General features: G+C 31.3%; 1 long non-coding RNA gene across 4 annotated transcripts in view; it reads right to left on the reverse strand.

The window, feature by feature from the left end:
- Nucleotides 1-1,621, reverse strand: part of LOC117103768 — a 23,696-nt gene extending 22,075 nt beyond the window's left edge. For 2 of the 4 annotated variants that reach the window (XR_004444655.1, XR_004444654.1), the window contains exon 1: nt 1,470-1,621. This is a non-coding gene — a long non-coding RNA (uncharacterized LOC117103768). The remainder of the gene's footprint in view (nt 1-1,469) is intronic. The other 2 variants (XR_004444653.1, XR_004444652.1) reach the window with 1 other exon arrangement.
- Nucleotides 1,622-12,693: the final 11,072 nt, after the last annotated feature.

Here is a 12,693-nt window from a genome sequence, read left to right on the forward strand (position 1 = left end):
GTGGCAGTTTTTGAGATATCGTGCGAACAGAAAAGGGGAGAAAGAAAGAAGAATAAGAAAAAAAAGAAGATGATGATGATGATCCTGACAATAACAAGAGGTGATCCGCTAGTGTAGCGGATCACCAATTAATTTTTATATAGCCTGAGTTAGTTTCGACCTAGACAAACCTTTGCTAAAAGGTACACTTTCTCCAAGAAAAGGCTTCTTCAATGAATGGAATGACCTATTCGAAGCACGAACTCCTGTAGACCAAACCAAGTACCGTTACGATGTTTAGTCGTACGGGAAATCCACTCACGATGCAGTACCGTTACGATTTTTAATCGTACGGGAAATCCACTCACGAAATATTTTCTAATTTTATTATATTACCACCTTTTTATTACATAGATCTTTTTCAAAACATAACTGCTTTTATAACATTATTATAGACCCATTAAACACAAAAACTGCTCTGGCTTCGGGGGCTTCGCCCCCGACCCCACCGGGGCCTCTGGACCCCACGCCCAGAGAATCCCCCCCTTGAAATGACCTGGCTACGGGCCTGGTTATTATAACGTTTTTATAACTTTTTGTACAAGGAATCTGCAAATAAAACGCAATATATGGCGACGTTTTAAAATCGTTTTAAGAACGATTTTTAAAAACGATAACAATTTATCTGACAATTGGTGAAAATTTGTTTTTGATATAACGTTCTGTGAACGTTGTGATTTCGTTCTAATTATACATTTGTTGAGGAGTCTTTGTGTATGTTATTATAACGTTTTTATATCGTTATGGTGCATTAGATCTGCAAACAAAAGGCAATATTACACTGCGACGTTTTAACATCGTTTTTAAAACGTTTTATAAAAACGATAACATTTTTGATGAAAGTTGGTGAAAATTTGGTTATATAACGTTCTGTAAACGTTGTGATTTCGTTCTATTTTATGCACCTGTTTGTAAGTTTATTTGCGTACTTTTTTCGAATGTTTTTTTAACGTTTTGGTGCAAACAATCTGCAATCAAAAGGCAAGGTTTACACAGCGACGTTTTAAAATCGTTTTTAAAACGTTTTATAAAAACGATAAAAATTTTTGTGAAAAGTTGGTTGTGATATAAAGTTTACAGAACGTTGTGATTTCGTTCTATTTTATACACTTGTTTTTAAGTTTTTTGCGTACGTTTTTTTAACGTTTTGGTGTAAAAGTCTCTTATCAGAAAGCACAATTTTTTAACTTGCACGTTTTAAAAACGTTTTGAAAACGTTTCACAAAAACGAAACCCAAACTAAAACCAATTCAAAACGTTTTTTTAACGTTTTGTGTTAGCTGGGTAGGTCTATTATTATGGAAAAAAAATGCACTAGCACAGTTAATTTGACAAAGTCGCCATGGCATGGCATGACAAGTCTAGGCTAGGCTAGTAGTAGAAACCTACTAACTTTACCGTCAGCTGGATAAGGCTGCATGCGAACTCACCTGCTGCGGGACTGGAGCAGTGTCCGGGACAGGAGTGCGCTAATGCTGCTGGGTAGACACTGACTGTGCTAATCATAGGCATAGGTGTAGACCTAATTATAAACAAACAAGTCATCGGACTGATATACGTTTATTAATTCAATTGAATTATTCCTCCATGATTGAATTGACGTTGACTAAACCGTCTCTCTATAACTGCGTACGTAAACGATTACTGAGTACTAGTGTACTGTATGTATTGTCTAGTCGCTCGATCGTCGGGACGATTTTTCGATCAGCTGCTTGCCCAAATTGACAGACTTTTCTTGAATATATATATATATATATGAGTTGGTTAGAAAATGCTACCAAGCTACTGAAAAAAAAGTGATCAGCCTCGTTTTCACCCGATTTTCCTGTCTCATCATATCATGTTTTGTTTCTGTAATTATCGTTGCATCTCAACATTTTGATTTTTGAAAGTATTTTTCCCGAACTCAGGAAAGGTTAAATAAGCAATATATGGCCACTTGTCTCATCCATCCCGGCACCACCCCCCCCCCTTCTTGAAGTCAGCTAAAAGACTATTGAGAAAAAAAAATCATAAGAATTTGTATATAAATAAAATGATGTGCTGTGATTACCAACAAAAATTTATAAAAATGACAATTATATTTTTTTTTTTGCGAAAAAACGTAAAATATATTGAACAGCGCCACCAATTCGAAAGTACACGAAAACAAGACAAAAACACCACACGTTGTTGATATTTGTGTTAATAAGGCTAATATATATTATATAAAAATATAATATATAATATAGGCCTAATTTGGTTTTATCAAGGCTTCCCGGCTGGTTTAACTCAAAAAACAGATTAAATATAGGACTATTCTGCATAGAAATATCTTACTGCGGGAGAGCGCGTGCAGCGTCCGTGTTAGGGGTGTCCCGAAAGCTCAGACCACGAAAGCTAAGACCTAAGACTACGCGGTATCAGACCCACTCGAAATATCAGACCCCGCAAATTAAGACCCTCAACTAATAATGCCAGGATTTCCAGACAATAATACCTTTATTCGAAAGCTAACATCAATATATAGAACTGAATAATCATGAAATAAACACCAGTAAGTATTATCGATACCTACGGAAGCACCTAAGTGCCATTCGACTTGACGACTTGTCAAGATAATTATGTTGTCAAGTTGACATAATATACATATCATGCCGACACGGCGAGATAGATTATCTTGACAAGTCGACATACTAAAAATGTTTTGTTGTCATAACGAGATAGGCGATATCATACTAAAAAGTGTATGTATTATGTCGACTTGTCAAGATAATCTATCTCGCCATGACAACATACAATTTTTATTATGTCGACTTGTCAAGAAAATCTATCTCGCCATGACAACATACAACTATTATTATGTCGACTTGTCAAGACAATCTATCTCGCCATGACAAGATACAATTTGTATTATGTCGACTTGTCAAGATAATCTATCTTGCCATGATAACATACAACTTTCATTATGTCGAATTGTCGAGATAATCTATCTCGCCATGACAACATACAATTTTTACTTTGTCGACTTGTCAAGATAATCTATCTCGCCATGACAACATACAATTTTTACTATGTCGACTTGTCAAGATAATCTATCTCGCCATGACAACATACAATTTTTACTATGTCGACTTGTCAAGATAATCTATCTCGCCATGACAACATACAACTATTATTATGCCGACTTGTCAAGATAACCTATTGCCATGACAACATACAACTTATATTATGTCGACTTGTCAAGATAATCTATCTCGCCATGACAACATACAATATGTATTATGTCGACTTGTCAAGATAATCTATCTCGCCATGACAACATACAATTTTTAGTATGTCGACTTGTCAAGATAATGTATCTCGCCATGTCGACATGATATGTATATTATGTCGACTTGACAACATAAATTATCTTGACAAGTCGTCAAGTCGAATGGCACTTACGTGCTTCCGTAGATACCAGCCATGGAGTTATAATTATTTTGATAATAATAACTCCATGTACCAGCTAGGCCCCTATTTGCAACGTTTACTCGAGAAAACAAATACAGTACAAACAAACCGTTGTTAGTGGCTACTCAAGGGAACCGTACAGTTTCGATAGCGGTTTCTAATGCATATCGTGCGAATATCTGATTCTCAATCGTTCTCGATAATAATAATAGTAATAATAGTAATAATAATATCAATAACAATAACAATAACAATAACAATGATAATGATAATGATAATGATAATAATAATAATAATAATAAATAATAATAATAATAATAATCGGGACACCCCCCCCCCCAGGTCAGGCCATTATGTACTGTAGTGTAGGCCTATATTTATTATTACTGTGGTAGTATATTTTTTTTTAGCATCTCTGTTTTTTTAAGCCATTTTCAACTATTAGTATACTTGACTTTAGCTTGTGTAATTTTGCATATACATATTTTGGTTCTGAAAAAATGATAGTCCAAACCAAAGAAAAATGCAATGTGAGGCATTACATTCGTTTAAAATAGTATTTTATTATCAATGCTACTCTATTATCAATGCTGTATTAAAAATGAACGTCACCGATATTTTCAAATATTTAAAACATTTTTAAAATGCCATTTTGAAATGATAACTTCAAAATCAGAATACTGTACATGATTGATATAAAAATGAAAGTGCTAAAACAATTAATCATTTACATTATGATTAATAATAATTATTAGACCCAAAATTTAATTTACATCCTAATATAAAGGTAATACCATGACATTTTGTCATATTCTAAACATGCATGAAATGTTGTCAAAGCAATGCTAACATAATGTTAAAATGCTTTAGAACAAAGAATAAAAGTATATGTAGATTTTTTAAAATTAACTTTTAGTTATAATATAGTAAGCGATGAAAAGGAAATATTACTTTCAAGTTATATAAAGAAAAGAATAATTCTATAGAAAGTCTTGCATGCATGACTATCCATTAAACTATTTCCATGACTTAACAAATCAAAATATCTTGATATTTTATTCGAAAAATAAATGGGCCAAGACTAGAAAAATCTATATTAAAAAATGTGTGCTACACCATAAAAATTAATAGAAGCAGAAGCAGTCGAATTCCTTACATTAATGTATTATTCATAATGGTGATGGTTTTGTATTTATATAGTGTCTTTCACAATCAAAGTCAGAAGTAGAACTGTTGCATGATAACCTTCCATTGCTTATCCTTTTTCATGAGTGATGCAGATATGTACAGTGAGGTAACCCTGAAAGAACAAAATGATTTTGTAGGCTAAATTTCATTTCTGAAAAATACAGTATTTTTTTTTTAAATTATTCACAGAGATTAAATAATTAATGTGTACATACTGTAATGATTATGATGATAATGATGTTGATGATGATGATAATAATAATAATTATAATAATAAAAATAATAATTGAAATAATAATAATAATAATAATAATAATAATAATAATAATTTATATTGATATAGCACCAATAATAATAATAATAATAATAATAATAATAATAATAATAATAATAATAATAATTTATATTTATATAGCACCAATAAACAATAAATAAATTAGTCTCACAGCACTTTACAGAATACTGGAATACAATTTGTACATAATCAAACTTAGACTGGTTCTTTAAACAAAATAATAGTGTATAAGTGCATGTATTGTATAGATAAAATATTATTGCTATTATCATTATAGATATCACAATATCAGTATCAACATTATTAACATTATAATTATCAGCACATATTATCACTATCATTATATATTGTTATCATCATAGTGACTATATATTTTCATCATCAATCATTATAGTGTATTATGATTGATTACTTACTGCAATACATTGCTTAGTCCACTACATTGCAGTATCATAAGCAATAGATAACTACTGTGATGAAGCCTAGCATTAACCTGCAATAGTCTTAACTCAGTCCATCCATCTTTCATATGAAAGAAACAATAAAGTTACAGTTAATATAATTGGTTTGATTGAACAAAGGTTGTCATGCCTACCTAGGCCTATATATCCTTGGCACTGATTACTGCTACTTCTTTACTAAGCATACTTCTAATAACAATTTTAATAATAATAATAACAAAAATAATACTAATAATAATAATAATATACATAATAAAATATAATATAGGCCCATATAATAATAATAATAGATTAATAATGTAATACATATATATATTAATAATGTAATATATATATAATATATATATATAATATAGGCTCATATAATAATAATAATAATAATAATAATAATAATAATAATATTGTTATTAAAAATAAATACAGCAAGATCATATGTAATTGATAACCAATTCCAGGTACCAATTAAACTTATATGGCCTATACCATGTACGTTCTATGCTGCGTACGTAGGCTAGCGAAACCCGTGCCCTGTTGAGATACTAAATTTAGGCCCCAACATTGTCGACATAACACAACAGTGATGGTTTTTATGATGATTAAGGATCACACTAGTATCAACATATTATATGGGGAATTACATTTAACAGCAAAATTAGATAATAAATGAGCTGCCTACCTTTTTTTTTTTTGGAAAAACTTTAGAATACCCTTTCTTCCACATCCTTTCAAGCTCCAGTCGATTTTCCGTGATGAACAGGTGCCTGGGTACGTCATCTAATAAATATTCATGATTTTTTTTGGCGAAACCTCTAAAAATTGATTTCTTTTGGCTGCAGCCCGTGACGTATTTTTACAGATTGTTTCTGTTATCACTCAACGTGGTTTACTTCCGTGTGATTGCGCGTTTGTGTACTAAACAGCGCCACGTAATGGAATTAGGTAGGGCGCGCTACTTAACTTATATCTTAGAAACCACAGTGCATATTTAGAATGAAACCGTTTCGAATAGGTGAAAAGAAGTGGAAAAAGGCCAAAGTATGCAAAAGACTAAGTGAAAGGTCTTACAAGATGGTACAAGGAAATACCATGTACATACGAAACCGTGAACACTTATGGAAAACCAAAGAACAACCGGACTTCTCAAACTATGATATTCCTGACCCACCGACTAACGCACATCAAATTGAAGATGTCACTAACACGCACAATATCGCACCTACTCCTAACACCAATCCAAAACCAGTGATCCAACCAGACATACCAATACTAACAACCACTTCCACGAATCCGCCTTGAACCAATCAAGTTAAATGATTATGTTTGTTGTACTGATCAGCATGAACTCTTCAAACTTTGAAAGTTGTTGAAACTGTTATGAACTGTTTTGCATTTAAAGTTTAGCGTTAATGTTAATGTTTAATTGAAGTTTACCTTTTTGTTAACATCGGTTAACCGGCTTTCCTACGGATTCGACTACAATTACTATATCCTTGATTATAAATCATTTCAGATAATCGTTTGGATTCAATTAGATGCGTACTCCCAAATAATTCATAAGAAGCTTTTATAAAAATGGGAGGATGTAACAATATTATAAACGCTTTAATAATAAACGCTATACCGCCACCTATAGGCGATGATTTAAGTTGTTGCTATGTGAGCATTAAATGGCGCACGCCACGAAGTGAAATATATTTTATCGTTCGTGCTTTCTTACTTGTATAATTAACTACAAGCATATCTTAACATATAGTTGGACGATCAATAACTTTTTTTTTCACGTCAAACCTTGGGAATATAGGTGGCTGTATAAACAATGCCACGTGTTCAAAACAGCTAAACATTCAGAGTAAAATCGACCATAAAGTCAATGTTTTTTCTTCAATTTAGCTGAAATATGGAATTATATTCACTTCGTCAGATGAAGACTTCGATGATCTACATGTTGTTACGGTTTTTCAGGTAGGTAGGTTAACACGAATCACCGATTTTATCTGACGTAACATAACAAAACTATGCTCGTATGGATTTAAATAAGCATAATTATAATATAGATAATTATTTATAAGTATACAAGAAGGACAACAATACCAAAAGATACATGAATAAAAAACCTGCCTCTATTACTCATTTAACAAAAGCCGGCTTATTTGCAATATGGCACAAATAATATTTTACAGTTTATAAAATACAGGACACATAGCAATATAAACAATTTTATTACTAAAAGAAAATGATGGTTAACGTCAAATTACCATTTTCTCCTTTGTTATGATCGTATGCACCCTCTCTGTCTCTTAAATGTGTCTCCGTTTTGATGACTTTTTTTAGTCCAGTAACACGAACAAGAGGCGGTGGTTTTAACGAAAATTCTGAGAGCGATCGTTCACAAGAGCAAACTATAGTAACATATCAAGAATGAATATAGTCTAAATCAATGTGGAATTATATAATGGTGGTGGAGGATTACACAATAATTACATACACGGTATTAAAAAAAACCCTAAAAAACTGGTGGGTGATAACCTTACGTACGTAAGGCATAGCAACGACTATGTTAACAGTCAGCAGAGTGTTTCATTGATAAGAAACAAATAATAATAATAACAATAATAATAATAATAATAATAATAATAATAATAATAATAATACCTAGACTTACTATGTCTGTTTTAACAACAGAACATGACTTTTCGCCATTAGTTTCAATTCATTTCATTTATTTCGCCAAATAGATATGAATATATAAAATATACAAATATAATATTTCAAAATAATAATTGTTGTCATGTGGCAGGATTGCCCAAAGGTAGAAGATCTACTGTCGAGGGGCTCTCCTCATTACAACAAAAATACAATATCGCAATTCTATATACATAATTAAAAAAAAAATATTATAAACATTAAAATGCAGTACGGTATAATAAAACATAATATAATTACAAAAAGATTAAAAGGGCCTAATAAAAAGTACAGATAAAATAAACCACAGAGAGAGAAATCGAGCAAATTCCCAAATCCCTTAAATGTTGTTATAATAATCATTCAGTTCTCTCAAAAAAATTTTAATGTTAAAGAGTAATAAATTTCTTTTATCAGCAGGTAAAGCATTCCAGAGTCGAGGGAAACTATTAAAAGCTGTGTGTTTTAAAGCATTAGTCCTGGCAAAAGCATGTGTAAATTTTAAATTGTCCGTGTGTCTTTGATTGACAGAAACAAATGGAAATATATCCACATCATGAATTGAGTAGAGACACTTACAAATAAATGAGATTGTCAGTAAATTAAATCGGTGTTTTAGAGGAAGTATTCTAAGGTTAGTAAGTCTCTCTTCATAAGGTGGACAATTGATAAATAAATAACAGGCCCTTGTCGCTCTCTTTTGAATGCGTTCTAATTGCTGAATATGTCCTTGTTGATAGGGATTCCAGGCTGGGACACCATACTCAATGAGAGGTCGAACAAAAGCAGTGTATAATTTTAATATGTGTTTTGAATTAGAAAAAGGAATGAGCCGTTTGATGAAACCCAAGAGACGTGAAGATTTACATATGACAGATTTTATATGTTCCCCCCACCCTAAATTTGAAAAAATAATAACACCAAGATACTTATAATGTTTTACAATGTCGAGCTGGGAACCATTAATACTGTAAGTTTTCAAGGATTCACTGACAATTTTTGAGCGGGTGATTCTCATTATTTTACATTTAGTTTCGTTAATAGTCATGTGATTATTCTTACTCCAATTGTATAGTATCTAAATCGGATTGAAGGACATGTTCATCAAGAGGACAACGAATAGCCCGATACAAGACCGTATCGTCTGTATATAGCGGAATATATGAAGCTATATTGTCTGCGAGGTCCAGAACAAAAATGTTATATAAAATCGGTCCTAAAACAGACCCTTGCGGGACCCCAGAGGTAACTGCGGATTCCTCTGAAAATGAACCTCTAAAGTTTACTTTCTGTAAGCGGTTACATAAAAACGATGCAAACCAGTTCCACATAGAGCAATGGTGGCATTTTTCCAGTCCGAGGGTATTTTCCCTATTTTAAGTGAAATATTGAACAGCCTTGTGAGTGGCTCGACAATATAAATTGCCGATAACTTCAACATAGTAGACGTGATCCCATCAGGACCGGGACTTTTACCACATTTGAGCTTATTGATCATCTTGAGAACTTCGCGAGTGTTAGTTTGAATCAAGTCAAGAGAAGCAAAAGTGCCATCATGTTCCACGCAAGAGGATTCAGAAAAGTCAGATGTTAATTGCTCATTAGAAAAATTAGAAACAAAAAAATTATTAAATGCATGAGCAATTTGAAGTTGCAACCAAAAAGAAAAGTCGTTAAAACGTAAAATAAAAAGATATTAAAGGAGTCCTTTTTTTTCTCTCTTGTGGGGTAACACACCTTTATCCAGTATCATTTTCATTTATGTACAAACAACACGATTCTCTAAATCATAAAAACAAAATTTTAAATAACAAATGCAAACATGAATAATAACAATAATATTTTCATTTATCAATTTTCAATTTTCTTTTTTCTTTAGTTGAATATCCATCTCTTCTCATTGTCATTTTATTTTCATACATTATCTCAACTTGACCATTGCTGCCTGTATTGGTCATTGCTGAGCCCGTGTCATGCCACCAGCGTGGGGGTGATTTCTTTTTATAAAAAAAAACCCCAAAAAACCAAATCACATATTTAAATCATATACACACAGCACATGTACACATACCTATATGCCCGTTTAAAGATTGTACTGTATCATCTTATAGCAAATAATGTTTTGACAACATATTCACTATAAATTATAATTGGTTAATAATGTGTTTCTATTTGTCATTTCTCCTTTTTTTGTTTTTATATAAGTCATATTCAATTATAGATGTTAATTCAATTGTAAAATATATCCGGATGTCCTTATATACAGGTTTATTTAGCTCTAGAAGATTTTTTTTGTTCATAAATTGTGTACATCGCAATTGTATAAATCTCGTTAATAATGTTAATGTTACTACCTAAGACAATGTCTTTGTGCGTAATCATTGGTTTATGTACAAATCTAATTAAATGATGCACATATTATTTCCATAGACTATAGACTAAAAAGCAATTGAAGAACCTATGCTCTTCATCTTTAATATCATTAAACTTAGAGCATAAGTCAGATTCTTTTAGTTTTCAACCATATAACCTTTTTTTTGAAGGAATAATTTTATGTAAAAACTTAAAATTAAAATTTAAATACTTAAAGTTAGTTAGATTTTTAACTATTTGAAGCCATATAGTTTCCCATTCAATCAATTTTCCACTAGTTAATTCATTTTCCCATTTAACTTGTGCAACAGGACAAGTAAAATGAGATTCAATGAAACAACAATATATTTTTAGATTTCATTTTTGTGATATCTTGTATGTTAATACTAATGTGATAGTTTACTTGACATCAACATCTTCTTTTATAATCTGAACCCAGTCAGTTGGGACAGCGTTAATAAGTGAACCATATTCACATAGTTACTCTTATGTTTTAGTTTTCTTAAGATTTCCTTGGACGTCATCATTCTATTGTTATTGATAATATCTTTTATTTTGACAAAACCAGATGCAATCCTGTTTTTTATATAAAAATAACTGCTGGTTTAAATGTATAAACTTATTTCCCTAAAGGTTCTGTTCTATAACATCATTGTGTAATTGACAACTTCTTTAATATTACAAGCATTATATTCGGCAGTAGCCTTGAGTACATTTTTATAAAAGGAAGGAAGAATCTTAACCAAAGAATGTTGTCTTATTTTAACGTTTGACATAGTAAAGATAACATCTACTGTACAAATCTTATTGAAATAGTATAATGGAAGTATTTTTCACTTCGCATTATCTTTTTCAAGAAGTTTTCTCGCCCAGCATTTTTTCAGGGCTTTACATTGTAAACGAAAGTCAGGCATTTTTATTCCACCATTTTTAGGTAAACCAATCATTGTTTTTCTTTCGATTTTTTCTTACTTTCCATCCCAAATAAATTGACTTATGAGAGTTTTAACTTTATTTTCAACAAATTCTTTGGTTTTAATTATTGATGCATTATACAACAGCTTTGAGAGTCCTAGACTTTTTAAAATAGTGTTTTTTCCCATAAATGATAATGTTCTACATTTCCAAACGTTTAATATTTTTTCAAAACTAAGTAATTTATTATTCCAATTTAAATTTTCACTTTTGATATTGTCATAACCGATATAAATGCCTAATATTTGTATTGGTTCACTACTCCAACACAATCCGTGGTTTATCTTTACGACTTTTCCATTTCCCTAGCCACATGGCTCTTGTTTTTTTGCTTATTAAGACTTAAACCAGATATTTTTTATCTATAACCTTTAATACAGCTGTAAGACTGTTTTCATTCCTAACGAATACAAACGTGTCATCATCAAGCTGCGCAATACGAGCTTCACACTGAAGAGGGTTACATGGTAAATGTATACCTTTACAATTATTGTCACTCCTTACAGGTATATACGGTAGTGGCTATCGGCACTGCCGCAGTGCCGATTTGGCACTGCCGCAGTGCCAAAAAAGCTGCTGTTTTCTATCGGCACTGCCGCAGTGCCAAAAAGCTGCCGTTTTCTATCGGCACTGCCGCATGCCAAAAAGTTGCTGTTTTCTATCGGCACTGTCACAGTGCGAAAGGCTGCTGTTAATTAATCGAATCGATGTTTTTATCGATAGATGACATTGGTGTAATTCATAATTCATAAATTTATTTCACTCAAAACGTAATGAGACTGGTTAGGCAAAACATGTCCCTGTACAAGATGCCTAACAGAGAAACAATGATAATGTTAATGGCAAAGACATAATAATAACAATAATAATAATAATAATAATAATAATAATAATATAAATATAAAGAAAAAATCTCTCATTTTTTTGGGAAACAGTGCTCAATGCCATTGTAAAATCGTGGTAGAGCAAATGTATATGTATAATAATAATAATAATAATAATAATAATAATAATAATAATAATAATAATAATAATAAAAATAAAAATAAAAATAAATAAATAAATAAATAATAAAAAGTAAATGATAATAATAATAATAATGAATGAAGATCAAAATATATCATTGAAGTGAATTCAGTTATTTATTATTTCAAGATTTGGAGGGCTGGACTGTCATGAAGGTGTTGTATTAATGATGTTCTAAATATTTGCCTTTATTATATCAATAATTGATTAGGTCTAGCT

Source organism: Anneissia japonica, unplaced genomic scaffold (genome assembly GCF_011630105.1).
Source record: "Anneissia japonica isolate Jap-2015-1 unplaced genomic scaffold, ASM1163010v1 scaffold287848_len282238_cov107, whole genome shotgun sequence".
In the NCBI taxonomy this organism is placed as follows: domain Eukaryota; kingdom Metazoa; phylum Echinodermata; class Crinoidea; order Comatulida; family Comatulidae; genus Anneissia; species Anneissia japonica.